Here is a 24,062-nt window from a genome sequence, read left to right as displayed (position 1 = left end):
TTTTCGTTTCTTCAATTTTTCGATTTGCATTCTTCAATTCTGCATTCATTTTGTTTCTTCAATTTTTAGATTTCGCAAATTTTCGATTTAAAATTTCTCAAGTTTCAATTTTTCGATTCTTTAATTTTTCTTGTGGTTTTTATTTTCTTTATTTTTTTCACTAATTCAATTTTTCAATGTTTCGATTTTATAGTTTTTTGTTCTCCCAATCTTATTTGTTTAATTTTTCGTTTCTTCAATTTTTTGATTTCGCTAATTTTGGATTTAAAATTTCTCAGTTTCAATTTTGCAATTCTTTAATTTTTCATTTCTTCAAATTTTCGTTTCAGCTTTATAATTTTTCGATTTGACTTTCTTGAGTTTTCAATTTGACGTTATAGAGTTTTCAATTTTTAATTTTTCGATTGCAATTTTTCTTTCAGTTTCTTCATTTTCTTTATTTTTTCCATTATTCGATTCTCAATGTTTATATTTTATAATTTTTTGTTTTACCATTTTTTTTATTTTCGTTTCTTCAATTTTTCGATTTGCATTCTTCAATTTTGCATTCATTTTGTTTCTTCAATTGTCAGGTTTCGCAAATTTTCGATTTAAAATTTGTCAAGTTTCAATTTTCCGATTCTTTAATTTTTCATTTCTTCAAATTTTCGTTTCGGTTTTATAATTTTTTGTTTTTTGGATGTTTCAATTTTTAGATTTTCTAATTTTTCGATTTGACATTCTTGAGTTTTTAATTTGACGTTCCAGAGTTTTCAATTTTTAATCTTTCGATTTGCATATTTTCTTTCAGGTTATATTTCTTTATTGTCTTCAATTATCCGATTTTTCAGTGTTTCAATTCTACAATTTTTTGTTTTTCCAATTTCAATATTTTTTAGTTTTTCGTTTCTACAATTTTTTCAATTTGGATTCTTTTCTTCAATTTTTCTTTCTTGTTTGTTACTTCAATTTTTCGACCTAGCAAATTTTCAATTCAATATTTCTCAAGTTTTACTTTTTCGATTCTTTAATTTTTCACTTCTTCAAATTTTCGATTTGCAATTTTTCGTTTCCTTTCTTCAATTTTTCTAGAATTATTTGCAGTTTTCAATTTATATTTTTTTTGTTTCTTCAATTTTACGATGTTCAATTGCTCGAGTTTTCATTTTTCAATTTTTGAATTTTTCAAGTTTTCGCTTCTTCACTTTTTTGTTTAGCAATTTTTGTTTCGGTTTTTGATTGTCCTTATTTTGTTTATTTTATAGGTTTTTCACTGTTCTTTCAAATTGTATAATTTTTCTTTTTTCAATGTAAAATTTTTCAATTTTAGATTTTTCAATTTTCCGTTTCTTCAAATTTTTCATTTTAAATATGTATCTCATAATAATCATAATTTTTCACTTTTTCAATTTTACGATTTTAGAATTTTTCCATTTTTCAATTATTAAGATTTTAAAACTTTTTCATTTATTGGACTTTTTAGTTTTTTGATTTTTAATTTTTCAATCTACCAATGTTAGTTTTCCGACTTTACAATTTTGACGATTCTACATATAATTGTTCAATTTTACAATTTTTGATTTCCAATTTTCGATTAATTAATTTTTTTTTTTAATTTCTCTCGATTTTGAGTTTTTCCTTGTTTCGATTTTTCGTTTCCTTAGTTATTCGATTTTCCACTTTTTCGTTTTTCAGTTTTTCATTTTTGCAATTTTTAATTTTTCCATTTTTCAACTTTTTCGAATCAAAAAAATAGAAAAATTTCAAAATTGTAAAATTGACAACTCCAAAATGCAAAAACAAAAAAGTATAAAATGAAAACTTTAAAAAATCTAAAAATTGGAAATCAAAAACTTGAACAATTGTAGAAACGAAAAATTCAAAAGTCGAAAGATTAAAAATTGGGAAACTTAAAAATCGAAAAAGTGCAAAATCGAAAAAACGAAATATTGTAAAATCCAAATACTGAAAATTAACGAAATCAGAAAATCGGATAACTGAGAAATCCAAAAATTGCAAAATTGAAAAATTTAAAAATTCGTAAACCGAAGAACTGAATAAACGAAAAATTATACAATCCAAAGAAACATCGTAAAAATAAAGGAAATGAAAAACCGAAAAACTGTGATATAAAAACGAGAAAATAAAAATTAAAAAATCGGGAAATTGAAAAATAAAAAATTAAAAACTGGACAACTGAAAAACCCAAAACTCGAAAAGCTGTAATATCGAAAATAACCAAAATTGAAAAATTGCAAATTGAAAAATTTAAAGAAACGAAAAAATGAAAAGTTATGAAACCGAAACAACGAAAAGGGGGAAAATTGAAAAATAATGGAAAATGACAAACCGAAAAATTGTGATATCAAGAAGTTGGTCGAAGGTAAATGAATCCAGATTTTTCGAAAAATTATTGATTTTGCGATTTTTTTTTCCAAAAATCTTGGGTGAAAACTCAATACGGATTCATACTCCACAAGTACAGGAGTTTCTAATTTCATAATAATAAAAACAAATGTACTATTATAAATTTTGAAGATGACGCCATCAAACGAAGATTATCTGCCTAATAAAAATCCGGACAGACGACAGACAGACAGAAACGGGAGACCTATTTCTTCGTACTCTACGAATTATGAAAGGTTGAGAAAACACAAAAGTCGGGAGTCGGCAGACGGACTCTATTACAACCCTTCCTGAGCTTAAGTAAAAATTACGTTTGGTATTCTAAACATTCTAAATGTTTCAAGTAAAGAATCGTAACGTAATTACCGTTATTAAAAATGTATTAGGAACATGATTCTTACATATCACGACAACTTGGTTATTCAACCAACTACTTATTAAAATAATTGAAGTGCAGATAAATATTAATTACAACCAACTGTTCATGTTATCATTACTAGGATTGTCAGTTAATGTAGCTCTCGGCACGCGAAACACAGGTTTCTTTTTAAACAATTGATAGAATTTATGTCGAATCGATTTCTTCAATTTACCGACATTGAACGCTAAGATAATGCGGTGGAGAGAATAAAAACAAAAAACGTAAAACTTGCTGTTCTGAGTTTATGGTTTCTTAGAATAATGACTGAAAAGTTGGATAACTGTGATCGCATGATTTTTATTAGTATTTTAATCGCGATTTTGTTGGCATTAATCATATTTATTTATCACTTGGAGGTATATTCGCTTTTAATTCTGTTAATCCACACTCAGATAAGGTGTAATTAATTACAATCTGATGAAAAGTATTATTAGCAGAACAATATCGCTGCATTAGTACGTGTTGGTTTAAATTTCGCTTAACAAGCAATATTTCGCTTATCGGCTGAGATATTCCTCTGCGTAAAAACCACACTTAATGGCATGTTGACGTATTACTATTATTAATTGACAAAAACCGCGTCCATCGTGATACTGGTGTCAGCAGTGGGATTCGAGAAGAAATAAAAATGAAGCGACGAATCAAAACGAGTGAAACATGAATGGAAGAGAGAATGTACGAAAGTGGGAAAGGATTCAATGAATAAACAATACAATCAGATGAAAAAGATAATAAAAGTTGTCGAGTTTCTGGCTATTCAACAGTATCACAGATGTGTAAAGTTAGTAGTACAGAACTCAAATTTAGCACGTTCAGATAACAAACTTCAGCGGCATTTGCGTTAAAAGAAAATAAAGTGATTTTGTCTCCCCAACTTAATATCTAACTGCTTAAGTACTAGATTTTTAAGGTTATCGTAGTGAATCAGTACGCACCTGAAATCAAACATTGCTTGTGATTGAAAATAAAAACGGATTCATAAACCACAAATACAGAATTTGCTGAATTTTTGCTGATGATGGTTATCTGTACGTGCTTAAATGACTTAAATACGTTACAAAAAAGTGCAAACCTGTATTTCGTTCAAAAAACGGGACTTACTTTACACCCATACAACTTTTATCTTCTACAGTTTAACTACTAAAGACTAGTTGATCAATTTTCTAAATCATTAAATATGAAAATTTATTGTCATTGCACTTAAAAAACGGAAACAATACGACATAAACATCACATGAATGCTTCCATAATAACAATAAAAAAATTATGTAAGCGTGGTATCAACAATATGGTAACACAAACAACCTTATTTGCATTTAAATTTGTACCTGGTTGCATTTCCAGAACGCCCTCGTATTTTCTTCATCTGGTACAATGGAACTTTTATCTCCGAATTTCCACGTCCACTAATAATGTTTGTACAGAAAATCTCCAACTTTATAAATACCCAAAATAAACATGTGTACTCACGACACTGATAAAAATAATATTGAGCGTACAAGTTTAAAAACGCGCAAGCTCTAATTTTTCAATGAAAAATTGACCAGCACGTCTTGGATTAAGCGCCTCGTTAATTAATTAATGTTGATTCGTGGTTTAAAATAACGAGCTAATTCGCCCAAAAAACACAAAGATTTATCAACGGAAGCAAACAATTGATTACCATGTGTATATCCTCCATCTCACTACGGAATTAAGTTAATTTAGAAAAGTAGGTCGCACAATGAAAAAAGTCACGTTGACATTTTAGGCGTTAAAATACACAAAAACTCGTCAGGATTCCGGCACAACGTGAAATGATAATGAATTTCTTATCGGGGTTATTTACGCAATTAGAGTTATTAAATACCGGCTACCTGTTGTAAACTGACGATGGCAGAGAGAACAATGTTTAAGAACAAATATTTTTTGTTAAATAGAGTTTATGAATGGGTGTTCAAAATGTGTTTGTCGACGATAATCCTCTTCCAGTTTTGTGCGCGTAGTGAACAAACATACTTTCGTCACGAGTGAGGAAAGTGGCGACTTTCCTAAGTGATATTTCTCGTGCAATAATAACGTGCATGTGCATCAACAGGACGTGAATAAGAAAATGAAAGCAGAGAATACGGTCTGACTAATCTAGAAATTCCGGTGAATAATATACGATTTTCTGAGCTTGTGAAGCGATGTTGGATTCGTTCACCTGACTTATCTATCATATTGTTTACTTTCGTTGCTGTTCCCACTCGTTTAAATAAACTTTCTAGTTATCTTCACAGAAACCAAAGTCTCATACGATACGTTTTTATTCCTTTTAAATCGTCTCACCTATTAATTTATGATGTATTTTGGGAAATTGGTATGCACCAAAAGCTAAGTTTAATGTTATATTTTGTCATAACAAAAATATATTACCGAAGCATTTTGGTGAATATGTATTTATACAGAGATTTACTTGGTGAAATTTTGAAATGACGTCATCGAAATTGGGGAATGGATGACAAGATAAATTCTGGTAAACGGTTAAAATGACTAGTGTTTACTATGTACAACTGAATACAAATGGTCATTTTTTGGCCATTAACTTCGACCACATCATTAACTTCATTATAAAATTGTTCGTAAACACATTTGTTACACTTTGGTAAACAACGATCTAGATCTAAACGAGTTCCACAAGAAAACATCACAACATATTTTTAATGCGATCTATTAAAAAAAAAATGAGTAGACTTCCACCTTCGGAACCTATAACGCGCATTACATTTTGATACAAAGTTATTAAATTTTAATTAAAAAACGCATAATAATGTGATACTCCATAATTATTTTTCTATGCAACATGTAATCAACTACATATTTGCATAAACATACTTCTTATATTCTAGGAAAAAAATTACCTGTATTTTTCCACAATTTGAAGCAGCTTATAAAGTGAGGGAGAAAAACTATCACGATCAATTAATGTTAAAAAAATTGGTCTCAGGGTAATCAATTGAAATCCCTACGCCACGGGAACGCAAATTTCAATTATTACTTTGTCATCGTTAAATATCGCCGGGCGCATTCTCTATTTTCTAGAAAATAGGGGACGGAGTAAACACAGGATGTTCTGAATATTATTAATATTATTTTTTTTAAATAAAGACGGGCGTATTTTCACGTTTTCGAAAAAGTGAGGTCATTTCATCCAAATAAAAATGGATACAGACAGACAGACAGACGGAAACAAGAGACTACTTTTCCGTACTGTGGGGGTCATGAAACGTCGAGAAAATATAAAAGTGGCCATTCGTGCGATAAACTCGATTACTAAACCGGGTGTCTAGAAAATGGCGCTACGCTACGCTCTTAACAATCAACTGGTGAGTAGGAAAAATTAGAAATTTATAACAATTTTGGCGGACTTTGATGTTCTATCTCTGGAAAATTCTGACCGGACTTGGTTTGGAATTAATTTTGGGACCCCGTTTTTTTTTTTTGAAAAATGTAAAGCAATCTTGAAGTTCTAGGTTTTTCTGATTGGAAAGAATTTTCTTTTCAGGTACTAGCCCCAGCCGCCCGCCCTCTATTTTCTTGGAGAATGTCATTTGCCACAATCGATCTTAGATTAGCAAGTACTAACCCCGCCCACCCGCCCTCTATTTTCTTAGAAGGATCTCATTTGCCAAGCAGTCTTATCCTACCAGGTATTAGCCCCGCCCACCCACCCTCTCTTTTCTCAGAGGATACGTCATTTGCTAAAATCACTCTTATCTTAGGAACTAGTCCCGCCCACCCTCTCTTTTCTTAGAGTGTATTTACCAAAATCGGTCTTATTTTAGCAGGTACTAGCCCCGCCCACCCACCCTCTCTTTCCTTGGAAGGTATGCCATCTGCCAAAATCAGTCTTATCCTACCTAGCAGCTGCTACGATAAAACTGATTTTGGCAGATGAAATGGCCTCTAAGAAAAGAGAGGGTTGGTGGGCGGGCCTAATATCTGCCAAAGTAAAACTGATTTTGGCAGATGAGATCCTTCTAAAAAAACAAAGGGCGGGTGGGTGGGCTAAGTACCTCCTAAAATAAGTCGATTTTGGCAAATGACATATTCTCTAAAAAAAGAGGGGATACCCCGGGCGGGTATAGTACCTGCTAAAATTAGTCGATTTTGGCAAATGACACCCTCTAAGAAAAGAGTGGGTGGGTGGGCGGGGCTAGTAGCTGCTAAGATAAAACTGATTTTAGCAGATACTAGCCCCACCCACTATTTTCTTTGATAATATGTTATTTGCCAAAATCAGTCTTAAAACAAGTACTGACCCCACCCACCCGCTCTCTCTCTCTCTTTTCTCAGAGAGTTTCTCATTTGCCAAAATCAGTTTTACCTTGGCAGGAACTAGTGCCGCACACCCTTTCTTTTCTTAGAGGGTATGTCATTTACCAAAATCGGTCTTATTTTAGCAGGTACTAGCCCCGCCCACCCACCCTCTCTTTCCTTGGAAGGTATGCCATTTGCCAAAATCAGTCTTATCCTAGCTAGTAGCTGCTACGATAAAACTGATTTTGGCAGATGAAATGGCCTCTAAGAAAAGAAAGGGTGGGTGGGCGGGCCTGGTACCTGCCAAGGTAAAACTGATTTTGGCAGATGAGATCCTTCTAAGAAAATAGAGGGTGGGTGGGCGAGGTTAGTACCTGCTAAAATAAGTGGATTTTGGCAAATGATATACCCTGTAAAAAAAGAGAGGGTGGGTGGGCGGGGCTAGTAGCTCTTAAGATAAAATTTTTTTTAGCAGGTACTAGCCCCACCCGCCCACTATTTTCTTAGACAATATGTTAATTGCCAAAATCAATTTAACAAGTACTGGCCCCACCCACCCGCCCTCTCTCTTCTCAGAGGATACGTCATTTGCTAAAATCACTCTTATCTTAGGAACTAGTCCCGCCCATCCTCTCTTTTCTTAGAGGGTGTCATTTACCAAAATCGGTCTTATTTTAACAGGTACTAGCCGCGCCCACCAACCCTCTCTTTCCTTGGAAGGTATGCCATTTGCCAAAATCAGTCTTATCCTAGCTAGTAGCTGCTGCGATAAAACTGATTTTGGCAGATGAAATGGCCTCTAAGAAAAGAGAGGGTGGGTGGGCGGGCCTAGTACCTGCCAAGATAAGACTGATTTTGGCAAATGAGATCCCTCTAAGAAAATAGAGGACGGGTGGGCGGGGTTAGTACCTGCTAAAATAAGTCGATTTTGGCAAATCACATACCCTCTAAAAAAGAGAGGGTGTGTGGGCGGGGCTAGTAGCTTCTAAGATGAAACTGATTTTAGCAAGTATACTATCCTCAAACATATTTGGCGTTTATGACTTCACACCAATTTGACTCCCATTATAATTCAATAGGCCGTCACAACCGGATGTCTTAAACCCGCTCACCGATACCTACCTGAAAAGACCTTTTCTGGTAAAAGCACAGGGTAGGACTGAGTTTTGCATTTACCGACAACTGCGCCTTTCGAGTTTTTTATTTTAAGTAAAAACAAAGTAACTTTGTACTCAATCATTTTTTATTACAGCACAACTATTTACTTATTAACTACTGCTGCTTATTTATTGATCGAAATAGTCACTGTCATCATCACTCGACTCTTCTAAATTAATAATTAACGGTGTTATCAACCGTGCCCTGTACTGGTCTTCTTCTTTTGTGGAATGTCGTACACAATTGGCCCACATTTCGGCAGTTATTTTGGAAGCTTCTTCCCTAATTATGTCAATTGTTGCACTACTAAATTTTGGTGCCGTATTATTCCTTCTTATATTATTTTTCATTTGTAACCAGATTAGTTCGATGGGGTTAAATATACAATGGTACGGCGGAAGTCTAATCACCCTAAATCCACGATCTCGCGCCATAGCATCTGTTTTATATTGTTTCTCAAATTTTCGAGGGTGTAACACTTCTAATAATTGTGTCTTTGTGTAATTTTCTTCAAAGTATAAATCATGTTCTGTAAGGAAATTTTGACATTTGAAAATTTTAACAAACAAAATTACTCTGAGTCCGGTCCTTCGCGTCTCGACCGTCCCTGGCACGTCGAAAAGGTCTTTTCAGGTAGGTATCGGTGAGCGGGTTTAAGACATCCGGTTGTGACGGCCTATTGAATTATAATGGGAGTCAAATTGGTGTGAAGTCATAAACGCCAAATATGTTTGAGGATAGTATACTAGCCCCACCCGCCTACTATTTTGTTAGGGAATGTTATTTGCCAAAATCAGTTTAACTAGTACTGGCCCCACCCACCCGCCCTCTCTCTCTTTTCTTAGAGAGTATTTCATTTGCCAAAATCAGTTTTACCTTGGCAGGAACTAGCGCCGCCCACCCTCTCTTTTCTTAGAGGGTATGTCATTTACCAAAATCCGTCTTATTTTAGCAGGTACTAGCCCCGCCCACCCACCCTCTCTTTCCTTAGGTTTTTCATTTGCCAAAATCAGTCTTATCCTAGCTAGTAGCTGCTACGATAAAATTGATTTTGGCAGATGAAATGGCCTCTAAGAAAAGAGAGGGTGGGTGGGCGGGCCTAGTACCTGCCTAGGTAAGACTGATTTTGGCAAATGAGAGTATTCTAAGAAAATAGAGGGTGGGTGGGCGGGGTTAGTACCTGCTCAAGTAAGTCGATTTTGGCAAATGACATACCCTCTAAGAAAAGAGAGGGTGGGTGGGCGGGGCTAGTAACTGCTAGGATAAAACTTATTTTATTAGAGGGTATGTCATTTGCCAAAATCGAAACACACATTACACATTCACTGAATGCTACTAAATTAAAAAAACACACACACACACATTACGCGATAATTCATGATTATTAAATAACGATATGGTAAATATTAGAGAAAATACATTTATAATATCTACATGAGGCTCACAATTTTTGACGTGATTTTCATTTTTAAAATTGTTGTCTAAAATTTCTTAAAAAATTTAGTCACGAAGCAACATTTTCCAAAGTATCACTACGAAATGCGAATTTTTAAAAATTTCTAAAAATTTTGATATTTCAACGGTCGATTCCGAAAAAACGGTTGCTGTCATCAAAGAAACGATGCCGGAAGTGAATTTTAGAGCTCGAAATCTACAAGAAAATGTGTTTAGTTAACTTTCGAAAACGTCAAAATTTGGCCGAAATTTGAAGAAGTGGGTGGTAAACGAGGATTTGCCGAATTCAGGAAGACATGATTGACATTTCTGAACATTTTATCGTCATTTCTTTTATAGGACAGAGTCTATAAAATGGTCATTAGGTTGAGATATTAGTGGTGTACAATTTTGGTCTGAATACGCTTACACAAAAATAAAATTAATTAACTTGTCAGACATTTTCGTTGCAACTTGTTACAAGCAGGAATACGCTGATTAAACACCCAATTTTGAAAGAGTGTCCCGTACATAGGTTATAAATATAGCTTAGTTAATCCTCGAAAAATTATATATGGACAAAAACATGGTATGTCATCGAAAACATTTTTTTTTGGTGAAGATTTCCTCAGTATCAAAATTCTAACGAACACTTCGTCGATGGATTCACAAATAATTAAGCTTTTGCGAGTCAAAAACCCACTTTTAATCCGAATGAAACATGCTTTTTTTTTCCAGCCATTAACGTAACACAAAAATAGGAAATAATTTGATTAGAACAAAATGTAATGAAAATGGAATCAGTAGTCTGGTATCTACGTAGTCATGATTACCTATTTTTTCTTTAAATAGTGATTGCAGACTTCCTTCCGACCAAATCGCGTGAAATGTATGAGTTTGCCTACAAGTGTAAGGAAAAGAACATTGAAACCTATTCCGAGAACGTTTTGCTGGTGTATTTTGCCGATTTGGCAAAAACAATGAAATCATCCACTCTATGGTCGCAATATTCGATGGTAAAGACGAGTTTAAATATAAAAAATGGCATAGATATAGAAAAATTTTCAAAACGAAGAGCGTTTTTGAAGAAATAAGCGAAAAATTACGTTACAAGTCAAAGAAATCAAGAGTTTTAACAAATGACCAAATAGAAGATTTTTTAAGCTAGGCTCCAGATGAAAAATAATTATTTACGAAACTAAGTTTATAACTGAAATTAATGAAATGATTGCACTTTATAAGTTGTCCTTCAATTTGTTGTTAAATCAGGTTTACTTATAACGATTCCTCATACGAAAACTAAAAAACCAAAATCATTTACCGTTATGCGGGAAAAATATTTTAATATTTACCAAAAATATATATCTCTTCGATCCAAGAATTTTCATGAACGTCGATTTTTCGTTAAATAAGTAAATAGAAAGTGTCAGCGACAAGTAGTTGGAATTCACAAGATTAGCGACGTTCCAAGAGAAGTAGCTAAGTTTTTAAAATTGGAAAATCCCAATGAATATAGCCGACATTGCTTACATTGCAGGTCTGCCACTCTCCTTGTGGATGCTGGAGGTGACATTATATGTCTCAAGAGACACGGAGAGTGGAAATCGAAGAGTGTAGCGGAGGGGAACATCGAGGAATCAGTGAAATATAAGGAAGATGTGACGCGAAAAATTTTTCGGTTAGATGAAGCGAGTACGAGTGGAGTGATTCCCAAAAAACCACCGAACAGCAATGAAGTAAATATAACCAAAGACGTAACTGACAATGAAATAGCAGCAACATTGACAAACATTGTTAACACTGCTATTACAAGGGATAATAGTGACGGCAAATCGTTAATCCAATTTTCTGAAAGTTGTTCTAATTTTACATCTATACTTTCTATACTTATATTATAAAGCTGAAGTGTTTGTTTAATTAAACGCGTTAAACTCAGAAACTACTGGTTCGAATTCAAAAAATCTTTTTGTGTTGGATAGTCCATTTATCGTATCTACATATAGGCTATATACCATCACGCTACGATCAATAGGAGCGAAGTAGCAATGAAAAATTCGGAAAAACGGGAAAATTATTCCTCCTTTGACAGCTTCCGTTGCTTACGCTGCTTAAACGGTTAAAGTTACGTAAAAATCATGTATGATGAAATTGTTCCCCTCTAAAAGTATATATCTATCTTTTAAAGTCGACTCAGTATAACATTTTTTATGGTAATGAAATTTATTCTAAAATAATAATGCATTATGTATAAAATTCTCGCGTCACAGTGTTTCTAACCGAACTTCTCCGAAACGGGTTGACCGATTTGCATGAAATTTTTTATGTATATTCGGTAGGTTTGAGAATAGGTGGTAAACTATTTTTTATATCCCTAAGTGAAAAGGGTGGCCCACCCTAAAAATTTTTGTTTATTTTTTGGACAAAATTTTTTATTTTTACTTTAAGATTTGGCATCAAAAAATAGATATAACCCTAAATTTTCACCTTTCTACCACCAACCCCCATTTTTTAATCTTCTATATAATAAAAATCAATTGCTGTTTCTATTTGTTAGTCTCGCTAAAACTCAAAAACGGTTTGACCGATTTGAAGAATTTTTTATACTACGGGGATGGTTTATAAATAAAAAAAAAATAGGGAAAACTTAAAAGAACAGTTAAAAAATCAAAAAATTCTAAAAATTTTATACAGGAATTGCCACTTCGAACTAATTTCAATAGTTGGTATTCCTGACGGACCTGTCGTCTAACTGACGTGTCATACAAAACTATTTCTTCCGTGCAATTGTGAAAAGTATATTGCTTTTCAGGTTAATTAACTTTTATTTATGCATAAGTTGCGCAGTGGCCATAGAGATTCCCATCTCAATGTGTCTACCCCATACTAACTTATATTTTGGTGACTCGATTTTTGCCTTGATGGTTGAACACTGTCACTGTTTTCCTTGTTTGTTGTATCGAAATGATACTTGAGCATCAACTGTTACCTACTGGAGTATTAGCATCATCTAGAAAAACTAGAAATATTTTGATTTGATATTCGAGTAGATACTTCGTATTTGGAGTATGAGCATCTACTGAGTTTTATTTACATCAACCATTGTCAAAAAATTGATCGAACGTTGTTTCGACAGAACTTCCTTCGCACCAAAAGTATAATGAAACATATTCAACATTTTCGAGTTGAGTCTTTTTTCACACAATTTTGTGATGACCTAATCAACATTTACTATCAACACGTATACCACCTTGGATTGGTGCAGTGTAATACTAAAAATAACTGTATTGTATTCCCAAAATTATCTGCGAAAAACGAGTGAGCCGTTCCATCAATTTTTTGGGGGGAATAAATAAATATTCTTAACAATTTACCATGCTTACAATAACTTTAAAACGTCTGCAAAATCTCAAAGTATTAATTTCTGCAACTCTTGAGTTATTCACTAAAATAAATTGACTGATCCATACATTTTTTTGAGTCATTGTAAAAGCAAATCTAAAAAATATTAATGCAATGATAAATTACGAAAATATACTGATGATATTTTGCACATTTTAGATAGGATTCATTTGGCAAAATTTTTTTTTTATATCATAGTTCATCTGCAGCAATCAAGGAAGTTAAAAAGATTTCAAATAGTCCTAAATTAAATTAGAACTTAAGTTTCATAAATAACAACTACGAATTAATTGGTGTAACATTAACAAAATTAGAAAAACAAAAAGTACCCCTAAGTGAATCCGTACAGAATTACTTTTTCCAATCATTGATGCATACAATCCGAGCCTTAATTGATAAATTTCTTTTTTTCTTAGGCATCTTTGCATATGTGAAATTGGTTGCCAACCAAATTACTAGATTCCTATCTTTGTCTAAGAACATCCTGCACGGTATATATGTAGTAATAAATGTAACAATGAAAAATGTTCAAAAATTACATCGTGACAATTTTTATCCCTCACCTTACGTCTTCCTCGTAGTATTCAATGCAGAGACGACTGACTGATTCTCTTTTCTAGGTTATTTTAACATATAAATGTCTAATAAAATTGTAAATTACGGTCTGCTTTGTTTTTGCGATTGCTTGTACCTCGTGTACGGCGCCATCTGTGCCACGAGGTCGTCCTCTTACCCTCAAGACACTTCGGCACAATTTTTAAAAATAGCCGAAATTCGACTTTGGTTGCACTCAACCTACAAACTCCCGGTGGAGACAAATCGAAAGTATTATTTAACACTGACACACACCTATTAATAGCCGATTTATGAAAATCATTACCTGTGAACCACACTTATCCACCCACCCACATCTTCCACATTCATCCCATTATAAAATCGACAAAGAACGCATTTAGCGCAAAATTCTTGCCAAATCTTACATGATCTTGTCCAAACATCGCCGCAAAGACCCCACGTCTCGGCCTTATCTCAGATTACGCAACGCATTGCCTCGCCGAAAAACCCAAGTTCAAACAATAAGAAAAAACATACCCATTCCAAAGCGCCTCGAACCACCTCACCTCATCATCTTAACCAAACACCTTTGACGCTAATTTGACGTCCGCGAAACAAGTGCCAAATCGGCGCCGCCAACCCGATTGCGCCACCGGCCCATGCGGCCTACCATGCCGCGATCGCGCCCATGCCCATGGGCGCCCGGCGGCTGTTTGGCGCAACGGGGTCGGCGCGACGCTGCGCCCGGGCGCCGTGGGGGGGACGTCGGCTTTTAGGTTAGGTCGCGCCGCGGCCGGGCGACCGCCGGCCTGCGGGGGCTGCGGGAGTGGCGGGGGCGAGGGCCCGGCCCCGGCGCTGCGCTTACCTGACAGCTGAAGACCGCCGGCGACTCGATTTTTCCGAAAAACCGGCACAAACAGGCATTAACGCGCCGAGACACGCCCTCGCCGATGCGATGCTGTTTTCGGGGAATTCAGCGCGAAACGCGGGCCGAATTGGCGTGTAATTCGAGTTGTTTTATAAAAAAATCAATATAATGTCTCTGACACATACCAGGCTTTGAATGGGCGAGTACCATGGACGAGGCGGACGGGCGGGGCGACATCTGGCGGAGGGGCTGGCAGAGCGCGGCAGGGCGCTGCGGTAGGGGAGGGTGGCGCGAGATGGACCGGTGGACAAGTCGGACAAGACTGGGCATGGTGGATTTATATTTTACAACAGATTGTGATGCGTTATCTTTCCGGTCGGGATTGGAAATCTTATCTCGACTGAGAACCAATGGGTAAATATTTGAGCAGATTTTATGTTTTAGTTTGGGGAAATTAAATAGTGGGAAAAGTGATGGGGCAAAATGAAGCAAATAGATAGGACTGTGTTATCTTTGAAATTTTAAGCCGGTGATTAGGTTGAGGGTCATTCGAGACAAGTGTATCAGCCTGTCAGGGTCGTGGTGGATCAAGTTTTAGAGAATAATGATCCACAAAAAGAGTCATTTTCGTCACAAAATAAATAAAAGCGTTAACCAAATTTTTAGTTTTCCGTGTCAATTTACATGTCGCGACGACGACTGGATTTATAACAAATTACACACCCTCAAAAAATAGATACTTTCAACAAGATGGTGCTACGGCCAGACGGCCAATGAAACACTTACAATACTTACATACGTTCAAGAATAGTCTCGGTTGATTTGTGGTCTCCCAGATACCCAGACCTGTTTCCTTTGAATTTTTCCAAAGTTAAGGCTCCCCCACACAGTCATTAAAAGATGCCAAAATAAGGCAGAACGCCAACCCATTTTGCGCCTTTATTTTAACAGTTGAAGAGCAGGGCGATACATGTGCGTGCTCATGACATTAAAATCTTTAAGGAAGCGTCTTGTGTTTTTTAAAAAACGTAGCAGTTTTTAAAATAAAAAATACAGTGCGTAAAACCCCAGCGGATTTTTAGCGAAAACTATAACTCGGTGTGCTTTTAAAAAATATCGAGGTGACAGAGAATTTTTTTCTACTTTTGGCGCCACTCTTCGTTTTCTGTTAAAATTTTACTTCTTTTAGTTATTGTAAAAAAACTGAAAAGCATTTTGGGCAAATTTTGGTAAGTTAGGCAACCCAAAATATTAGCTGAGGCGGTAAGCTGTAATTTATGGCCCACACAATAGAGCACCTTTTAAATACCTTAAGCTTATTGGACCACCCTTTGAAGTACCTGACAATAGCATTAAGAAGGATATAGGCGAGTAAAATTTTTACAGAAATATGATGACATTTCTACGTTGTTGTTCTGATTTGATTCCCCCTTTTAATTAAATGAATGATAAATGGAATTTTATTATTGGAATACATTCAAGCTATATGTCTATGACAATATTCCATAATTAAGCAATATGACAATATGTGCAGTAAAACAAATAAAACTGCAGCTATAAATTACTACAATTCCTAAGAGAGGAGTTCTTATACTGCACAAATGGAAACGGGTACATACAAACTGGCTGACGCGGTCGGTTTTTTAATCCGGCCCCGAATATTGAATATAGGTACGTTGGCTCCGACAGTACGAAAGGGAGAGATAGATTTTATGATACCAAAGAATTTTCAAGCAGAAATTTATAGATAGCAAAAAGGTGTAATCGCATTGCGTTTTGTGAGTTTGGTAAACAGAGTGCTAACATCCCTGCCTCTATACACTGCATTTAAATATTAAACAATCACAGGAAACTATCATCATCAATAAAATCATATTAATAAAATAAAAATAATAACAAAAAAGCAAAGACCCCTTCAAAGCATAAAATTCAACATTTTACACTTATTGCCAAAAAAAACTTAACATTTGTCTATAAATCTTTTTTCAATATATATATTTAGGAGTTGCTGATGTCGACTCCACCACGAGTCAACAATTTCTGGTAGCATGGCATTTAAATAAAAATTTTCTAATGCATTTACCATATGTTTATTCCAGAAGTCATCATCTCTTTCAATCAAAAAATATTCTAAATCTACCTTAGTGTATATGATAAAATAACACCATTTTCTTTTAGTTATATGCAGTGGACCCTGTTATACCTGATACATATAGTTGTGGTTCGGGTTCAAACTAGGTAACTGTAATAACTGCATTTATTGAACAATAAATTAATGATTTTATTTTTAATAGCTCTTTAATATTTTTACTGCAAGCCGCATATGAACATTTAATCTCTGCAATTGAATTAGAATTTATTAACCCATCTGGAGAAGCTCCTCAAAATTTTTTTCAAATTTGTTAGAGCTTCAAATTTTTCTTTGGCCTTTTCTTCATTGTCAATAGCAAATTGGGCAATTTTTTCATAAAGTTTTATCGGAATGCACAATACTTTTAACGGTATTTGCGATGTTAATTCCGTCTCTCATTTTGTCCTTTCTTTACTCCATTCCCTACACATTCGCTGACCACAAGTACCTTTTTCAATAGCATTTACGTTACTCTGTGATAGCTTTATTAATAAATCCGATTTTTTTCTTTCATACACTTCGTTTTCGTTTGTTCATCGTTGACGATATTATTTTTACCGGAATCCAGACTTCGGATACGCAATTTTTTAATAGAGGTTTTAGTTTTATTAATCGTTTTTGTTTTTTTCAATTTTTGTTCCACAAACGCCTTCGTATACTAACATTGGCCTCCCCAATTTTTTTTTTTTTTTTAATAACGGAATTAGGAACGTACCCTTATTATTATAACTTATTGCCACAGGAAAGCATCACCCTTGATACGATCCTCGTGCAGAAAAACTTAAAAACTTATTCTTTTTCCTCCCACAAATTTATTAACGACTGAATTGTAGCATTCCACAGCATTGTTCTCAATATCAAAAAGTAAAATAGACGACAAAGTTGCAATTCTATTTAAAACTTGTTTGTAATGTTCGTATAAAACACCATTTGCGAAAGTAGAAATTAAAATATCATTTGACTGTCCACTTTTATAACAAAAATAACTTGCACATTGTTCGTGATTGCCAAATATATGCTGGAAGAGAAGGAAGAGGCTCATTTTTGCTAAATTTAATAGCACTTATAATAGCTATTCTAAATTTTAGAATACTATTTTTAAAAACATTTTTAATAGTGATATCTGTTTTCGTTGTTTTAACTATTTCTCTAATTTTGGAACAATAATTACGAAGTATGTGATTCTACATTCGATTTTTTCTATAAAATGATATGCATCATTTGGTTTTGCAGCCCGAACTTTTTTTAATACGCTACTATCCTCGTCGCCTATAATTCTCTTATAAAGTATCTAAAGTAAATCCCTCTGAAACTTCCATGGACATAGATGTTTGCTCCTAGTTTTTAAAACAGGTATGTGTTGGAATTTCTTTTTTCTGTTTCATATAGATTTTACAGAAACTACAAAGTTTGTTTTTGACTCCTACTTAAAGTATTTTTTTAGTTCTGGCACCAATTATACGTCCTACCCCAGACAGTGCATTGTAACGGTAGTATATGGAACGCAATCATTATCTACCTCCCTCGCCTTCACAGCTAATCAGTACTCTTCTTTACCTGCGTTTTGGTTTGTTCTTCGAAAAGTGCTTCGATGCTTTTTAGAACTCTAGCCTCGGCTTTACGATATGTCGCCTGGGATTTTTGAGGGATATCTAGAGCTGAACAAAATTCTGAAATTTGAGAATAACCTACGACCGTTGATCTAGCTCTACAAATAGCTGCATAATTGACTTTGTATATATGATTTTCAAGTTCAGTACAAAGATTACCGAATATTCCGTACATATGAAATTTGTGGTAGAAAACAATTTTTAAACGATAACAATTTTCATGAGTTATTTCAATATTATCTAAAGTACTGATTGATTTCAGTGTTGTTAATAAGTTGCCTATGTCAACAATTCTACGTCCAGTACTAATTTCTCGACGTGTCATGACCTCTAGAGTACGAAAAAAGTGGTCTCCCGTTTTCGTATGTCCGTCTGTCTGTCTGTCTGGTGTCTGTATCCATTTTTTTATTAGACAAGTGTTCTCCGAAACTACTGGATCGATTATTGCCATATTTTGTATGTATATTAGAAATATCATGTAGATGGTTAAACGCTAACTAAAATTTGGCAAATCATCTCCACCACCAATGGGATGACGTCATCTCCAAAATTTATAATACAAAGTTTTTTAAATTTGAAAAAATTAGATACTCCTGCACTTGTGGTGTGTAAATTCGAGTAGAATTTTCACCCTAGACATCTAGAATTTTTGGACAAAATTTTAACATATCCGGGTTCTCATAAAAAAAATAAAATTCGCATAATCAAATTTTATAATTTTTCGAAAAAGCTGGGTTTGTTTTATTGTATTTCAGAGGCGAGAGAAGTTCTGTTGAAATAACCTTCCATCAGTTTGCTTCATTCAAAATACATTCCGAGAGGTAACTAGGTATGTACCTACCTAAATTTCTAAGATTTCGGGTTGAAAAATTCCAAGATTACTAAGAAATACTCACAATAACGAACCTTCATACCTACAATAAAATATTCTTGGAAATTTAATTTTACTTTTCTACCTACTTACAGAATATGCCCAACACGTACGAATTTTTATGGAAACAGGAATTTAAAAATAAGAGGAAGAATTATGGTCGGAATTATATATATGAACAAGCATTTTTTTGTTGTGTGTATTGCGAGTAAAGATCTCAACAGTCTCTGACAATGATTTTATTAATTTATTTTAAAACACACATTTGGCTTTTTTCTCTTCTTATGACAGTAAATTAGGTTAAACCGCATATCAAAAATTCTCTTTCAAGGGACTTTATGCTAAAAAAAGGTAGGAGGTGCTATTTAAAAAATTATCGATGACGTCATACACCTGTCAAATATCGCTCAAAACTTTTGAAACTAATATTACAAAATGGCAATTTTTATATACCAGTAGACGTGTTTTTGCGTTTTTACTTCTCGAACGTAAGGTAAGAAATATTGTTTGTTTTCTTTCATAGTAGATAAATATTTTAGTTCCTTACTCTGCTCTACCTGCAAGCTGGGATACACTTCCCCCGCTGACAATAGCAGTAATAAAACTAGTTAAGTATTGTAAACGAAGTGAACGATTTTAACCCTTAGAAATGAGTGGCAGCTGTCATAACGAGGTAGCATGGGTGTTTTACAAGTTGCATATCTTTTAAAATAGAAATTTTCTTGAGGTGTGGTCACAGTAGAGATAACAATCAGTAGGGACGGCTCGCCGTTTTTCGTGACCCGTTTTCGTGGATGGTCGTTCGCTTTATGACCGAATGAGGGCGCCCAACTGACGTCTAAAATATTTGAAATTTGGCAGTTTTGTTACAATATTTTTGCCGGTTTTGCTTGTTTAAGACTGCTTTTCCAGTAGAATTGTACAAATAGTATAAAAATGTAATTTTCACAATAAAAGGTAAAATCTTCGTCCGATGAATTTTCATACAGGATCCCTGTTGTGCGCCTGCCTTATTCTCTCCCTCGTGTTTGGAATTCTTGGAAAAGATAGTAAACATAACACACTTTTTGTTTAAAAAGTCGTCGCAAACGAACAACAACGGTGGTTATGAAATAAATATAAAAAATTTATTATACTCGTATATGATTCCGTTGTTGTGGTAAAATTAAATATAAAAGTAATAAGAAACAAACTACACGTAACAAAAAATTATATAAGCAGACCTTCACTCAATAAACAATTTTTTTATTCATCATGTATATATATATTTTTTTTTGACCTACACAATCTTGAGTTTTATTTTGAGACGTTGCTTAACCCATAAGCAGTCGCGAGTGGGTAAAAATGACCCAAGCCGTACATTTTGTCAAATATCTTTTTTCGCTTAATCCCTATGGACTTCCGGTTTCATGAATTCCTTAATTATTCTTACCTGCGTCGACCCATACCAATTACCTGCACTTTATGCGAGTCGACAAATATGTATTTTTTTTTGTAATATTTTTTTTTTAAATAAAAATTTTACTTTATATGATATTACGCTTACGGGTTAAGTTGTTAGGTAAAATGCGTTTTTTTCGTAAAATTTTTGAAATTATTAAACAATTTAACAGGTGCTGTTCTTATTTTTATATTTATTCTTGTATAAAGTAATTACCATAATTACATTATCATGCCTGTCTGTTTATTTCTCTACTTTTTTTTAGCTTTCTACATATATAAATAATATGGATACTTTCTTTAATAACTAAAAGAGTCTATTCTCGAAAAATATTTAGTCCTCATAAAATACTCCTTTACCTACGGTCCATTACAAAGTGTACCATTTCCGGATTAACATTTATGACTGTATAAGTAATAAAATAAAAACTGTAACAAATCATCGTGTTTATAATTTAAATATCGACTTTTTTTTCTTATTGCGATTCATGATTATACGATTTGAGCAAACTACACAGTTTGCAATATTGCGTACACGAATCAATTTTTGAAATTTTAAATGAAGTGATACTTTTTAAATTGGGTGGCGACATCTAGGAATAGTTTAGGCAACGACCATCCATGACGGCTTAAAATTCGGGTCAGAAAGAACAAAGGCGCCGACACGAGCTGTCCCTACTGATTGTTATCTATGCTGTGGTGTGGTCACAGTAGAGATAACAATTGTTATCTCTACTGTGGTGTGGTAAAGCCTTAAACTTTATTTCCAACGTATAGGCAACCAGTAATACTTGGAGCTCTAGTGTCGCCCGGTTCCAGTGAGAAGAATTATTTTTGTAACTATGCAACCCAAAGTACCGATCCACCGCAGATACCGACCCAAAAACACGAAAGATTATGGTCACTGTAGGGAGTCCGTCATAAAATGCAAATCGGTAAACAACACCAGATAAGCTTATTTATTTTCAAATGAAAGGTACAGGGAAATGACCATCGAAATCCATTTGTCGCTACAATCAATTCGTTGACCATGATGCTAGCGGACGTTAAAAAAGTGGTTGGTGACCTCGTCGAAGAGAACAAGAAATTGAGACAAGAAATCGAACTGTTGAAAGATGAAAAATCCCATGGGCCATGCGTCCTTTCGGATGGAAACATTCTCGAAGAAGTTGAAGAAAGGCAGTTTCGGTCTCACAACATCATAATTCAGGAGGAATGGATGGAATTTAAAAAATTGGTCTAAAGAGTTTAGACAGTACTTCCCTCGCTGTCGGAAACTTGACGACTGCATGCCTATTGTGTTTTTTTTCTCATTACATTTTTGTAGTGGGAATTTAAAAAAAAATTGCGATGACGTCATCAACATTTCTGCAAGGACACGTATATCAGTTGGGATAGATGTAGTGTAATACTAAGAATAAAATTATTATATTCTCAAATTTTCGAGAAAGTGAATTGGGTCGTTTTGAATATTGATTTGTAATAATCAATAAAATAACGAAACAATTTACTCACGTATACGTATCAGAGGCAACTGAAAATCGTGTATGTATAAACATTCTTAATTTAAGATGACAGGCGTAACAGCATACGTGAGAATCAAACAGAGAAACTGTAAACAAAACGACCATCGGTTTTATTGCTTCGACTTCCGCTTATTATATAAAACATTGGGTTTTATTTTAATTCTTGACCGTGAAATTCACAATTGGTTGATTATAAACATGTCTATTTCACATTCGCGGAACCAAGTGAGCGCATAAAACAAATGCAGGTCTGTAATGTTAAAGTCGATGTAAATAAGCGGGCTACCCTTATGTTTCAACCGAGTTTTTCCTTTAACAAATTTTGTGTCTACCAAATTGGGTTGGTTGGGGTGTAATACTAATAATAAGTGTTACCTTTAATTTAATCAATAAAATAAATTGACTTCATTAATTTTTTTGAACCACCTCTTAAGAAAATCTAAAAAATATGAATGGAATGATAAATCACAAGTACAAACTCATCATATTTTTTGCATTTTAGATAGGATTTATTCAGCAAAATTTAAGGGTGACGTCATCAATTTTTTTAGGAGGGATGAACAAATACATTTTGAACAAAAGTTTACCATGCTTATAATAACTTTAAAATATTCCCAAGATTTCAAAGCATTCGGTTTTCTAATTCCTGATTAAATCGATAAAATAAATTCACGCCTTCATTAATTTTTTTGAGTCACCCTGCATATGCAAATCCAAAAATATGATTGGAATGATAAATCACAAGTACAGACTCATCATATTTTGTACATTTTAGATACGATTTATTCGGCAAACTTTTGAGCTGACGTCATCAGTTTTTTGTAGAAGATAACCAAATATATTTTGACTAAAAATTTATTATGCTCTTTATAACCTTAAAACATCTGCAAGATTTCAAAGCTTTCGGTTTTGTAGTTCCTGATTAAATCAATAAAATAAATTTACGCATTCATTAATTTTTTTGAGTCACCCTGTATCTGCAAATCGAAAAAATTTGAATGGAATGATAAATCACAAGAAGAGACTCACCATATTTTGTACATTTTAGATAGGATTTTTTCAGCAAAATTTTGTGGTGACATCATAAATTTTTTAGGGGGGACGACCAAATACGTTTTGATCAAAAATTTACCATGCTTATGATAATTTTAAAATATCTTCAAGATTTCGAAGCATTCGGTTTTGTAGTTCCTGAATAAATCAGTAAAATAAATTTACGCTTTCATTTATTTTCTTGAATCACCCTGTATATGCAAATTCAAAAAATATGAATGGAGTGATAGATCACAAGTACAGACTGATCATATTTTGTACATTTTAGATATGATTTATTCGGCAAATTTTCGAGCTGACGTCATCAAGTTTTTGGAGGGGATAAGCAAATATATTTTGACTAAACATTTATTATGCTCTTTATGACCTTAAAACATCTGCAAGATTTCAGAGCATTCGGTTTTGTAGTTCCTGATTAAATCAATAAAATATATTTACGCATTCATTAATTTTTTTGAGTCACCCTGTATATGCAAATCCAAAAAATATGAATGGAGTGATAGATCACAAGTACAGGCTCATCATATTTTGTACATTTTAGATATGATTTATTCCACAAACTTTTGAGCTGACGTCATCAAGTTTTTGGAGGGGATTAGTAAATATTTTTTGACTAAAGATTTATGATGCTCTTTATAGCCTTAAAACATCTGCAACATTTCAAAGCATTCTGGTTAGCAGATTAAAAATTAAATTTCAAAATGTTGTTTTATAATTTTGATTTTTTTTCCAAAAATCTGGACGTTTCGGGTGAAAAGTCGATTAAGAGTTGTAAACTACATGTGTAGGACTATGTTATTTTATACAATTGAAAACCCATTTACTATGTACAATTTTGAAGTGACGTCATCGCATTAGTGGTGGGGATGATTAGACAAATTTTGGTTAGCGTTTTACCATCTACATGATATTCTTAATATAAGTACAAAA

General features: G+C 33.9%; 1 protein-coding gene across 8 annotated transcripts in view; it reads right to left on the bottom strand.

The window, feature by feature from the left end:
- The window catches only part of LOC135139104 (putative fatty acyl-CoA reductase CG5065), a 90,870-nt gene that overhangs the window by 48,544 nt on the left and 18,264 nt on the right, over positions 1-24,062 (bottom strand). Inside the window, exon 1 of one of the 8 annotated variants that reach the window (XM_064069198.1) lies at positions 14,687-14,828. The exons of 2 other annotated variants lie outside the window; for them this stretch is intronic. The gene's annotated coding sequence lies outside the window, so the exon portion shown is untranslated. 5 more of the 8 variants (XM_064069200.1, XM_064069201.1, XM_064069204.1 and 2 more) reach the window with 5 other exon arrangements.

The sequence above is a fragment of the Zophobas morio genome, unplaced genomic scaffold (genome assembly GCF_036711695.1).
Source record: "Zophobas morio isolate AGI-343-1 ecotype UQ-CSIRO unplaced genomic scaffold, CSIRO_AGI_Zmor_V1 ptg000030l, whole genome shotgun sequence".
In the NCBI taxonomy this organism is placed as follows: Eukaryota; Metazoa; Arthropoda; class Insecta; order Coleoptera; family Tenebrionidae; genus Zophobas; species Zophobas morio.
This window is presented reverse-complemented; position numbering and strand designations above follow the sequence as displayed.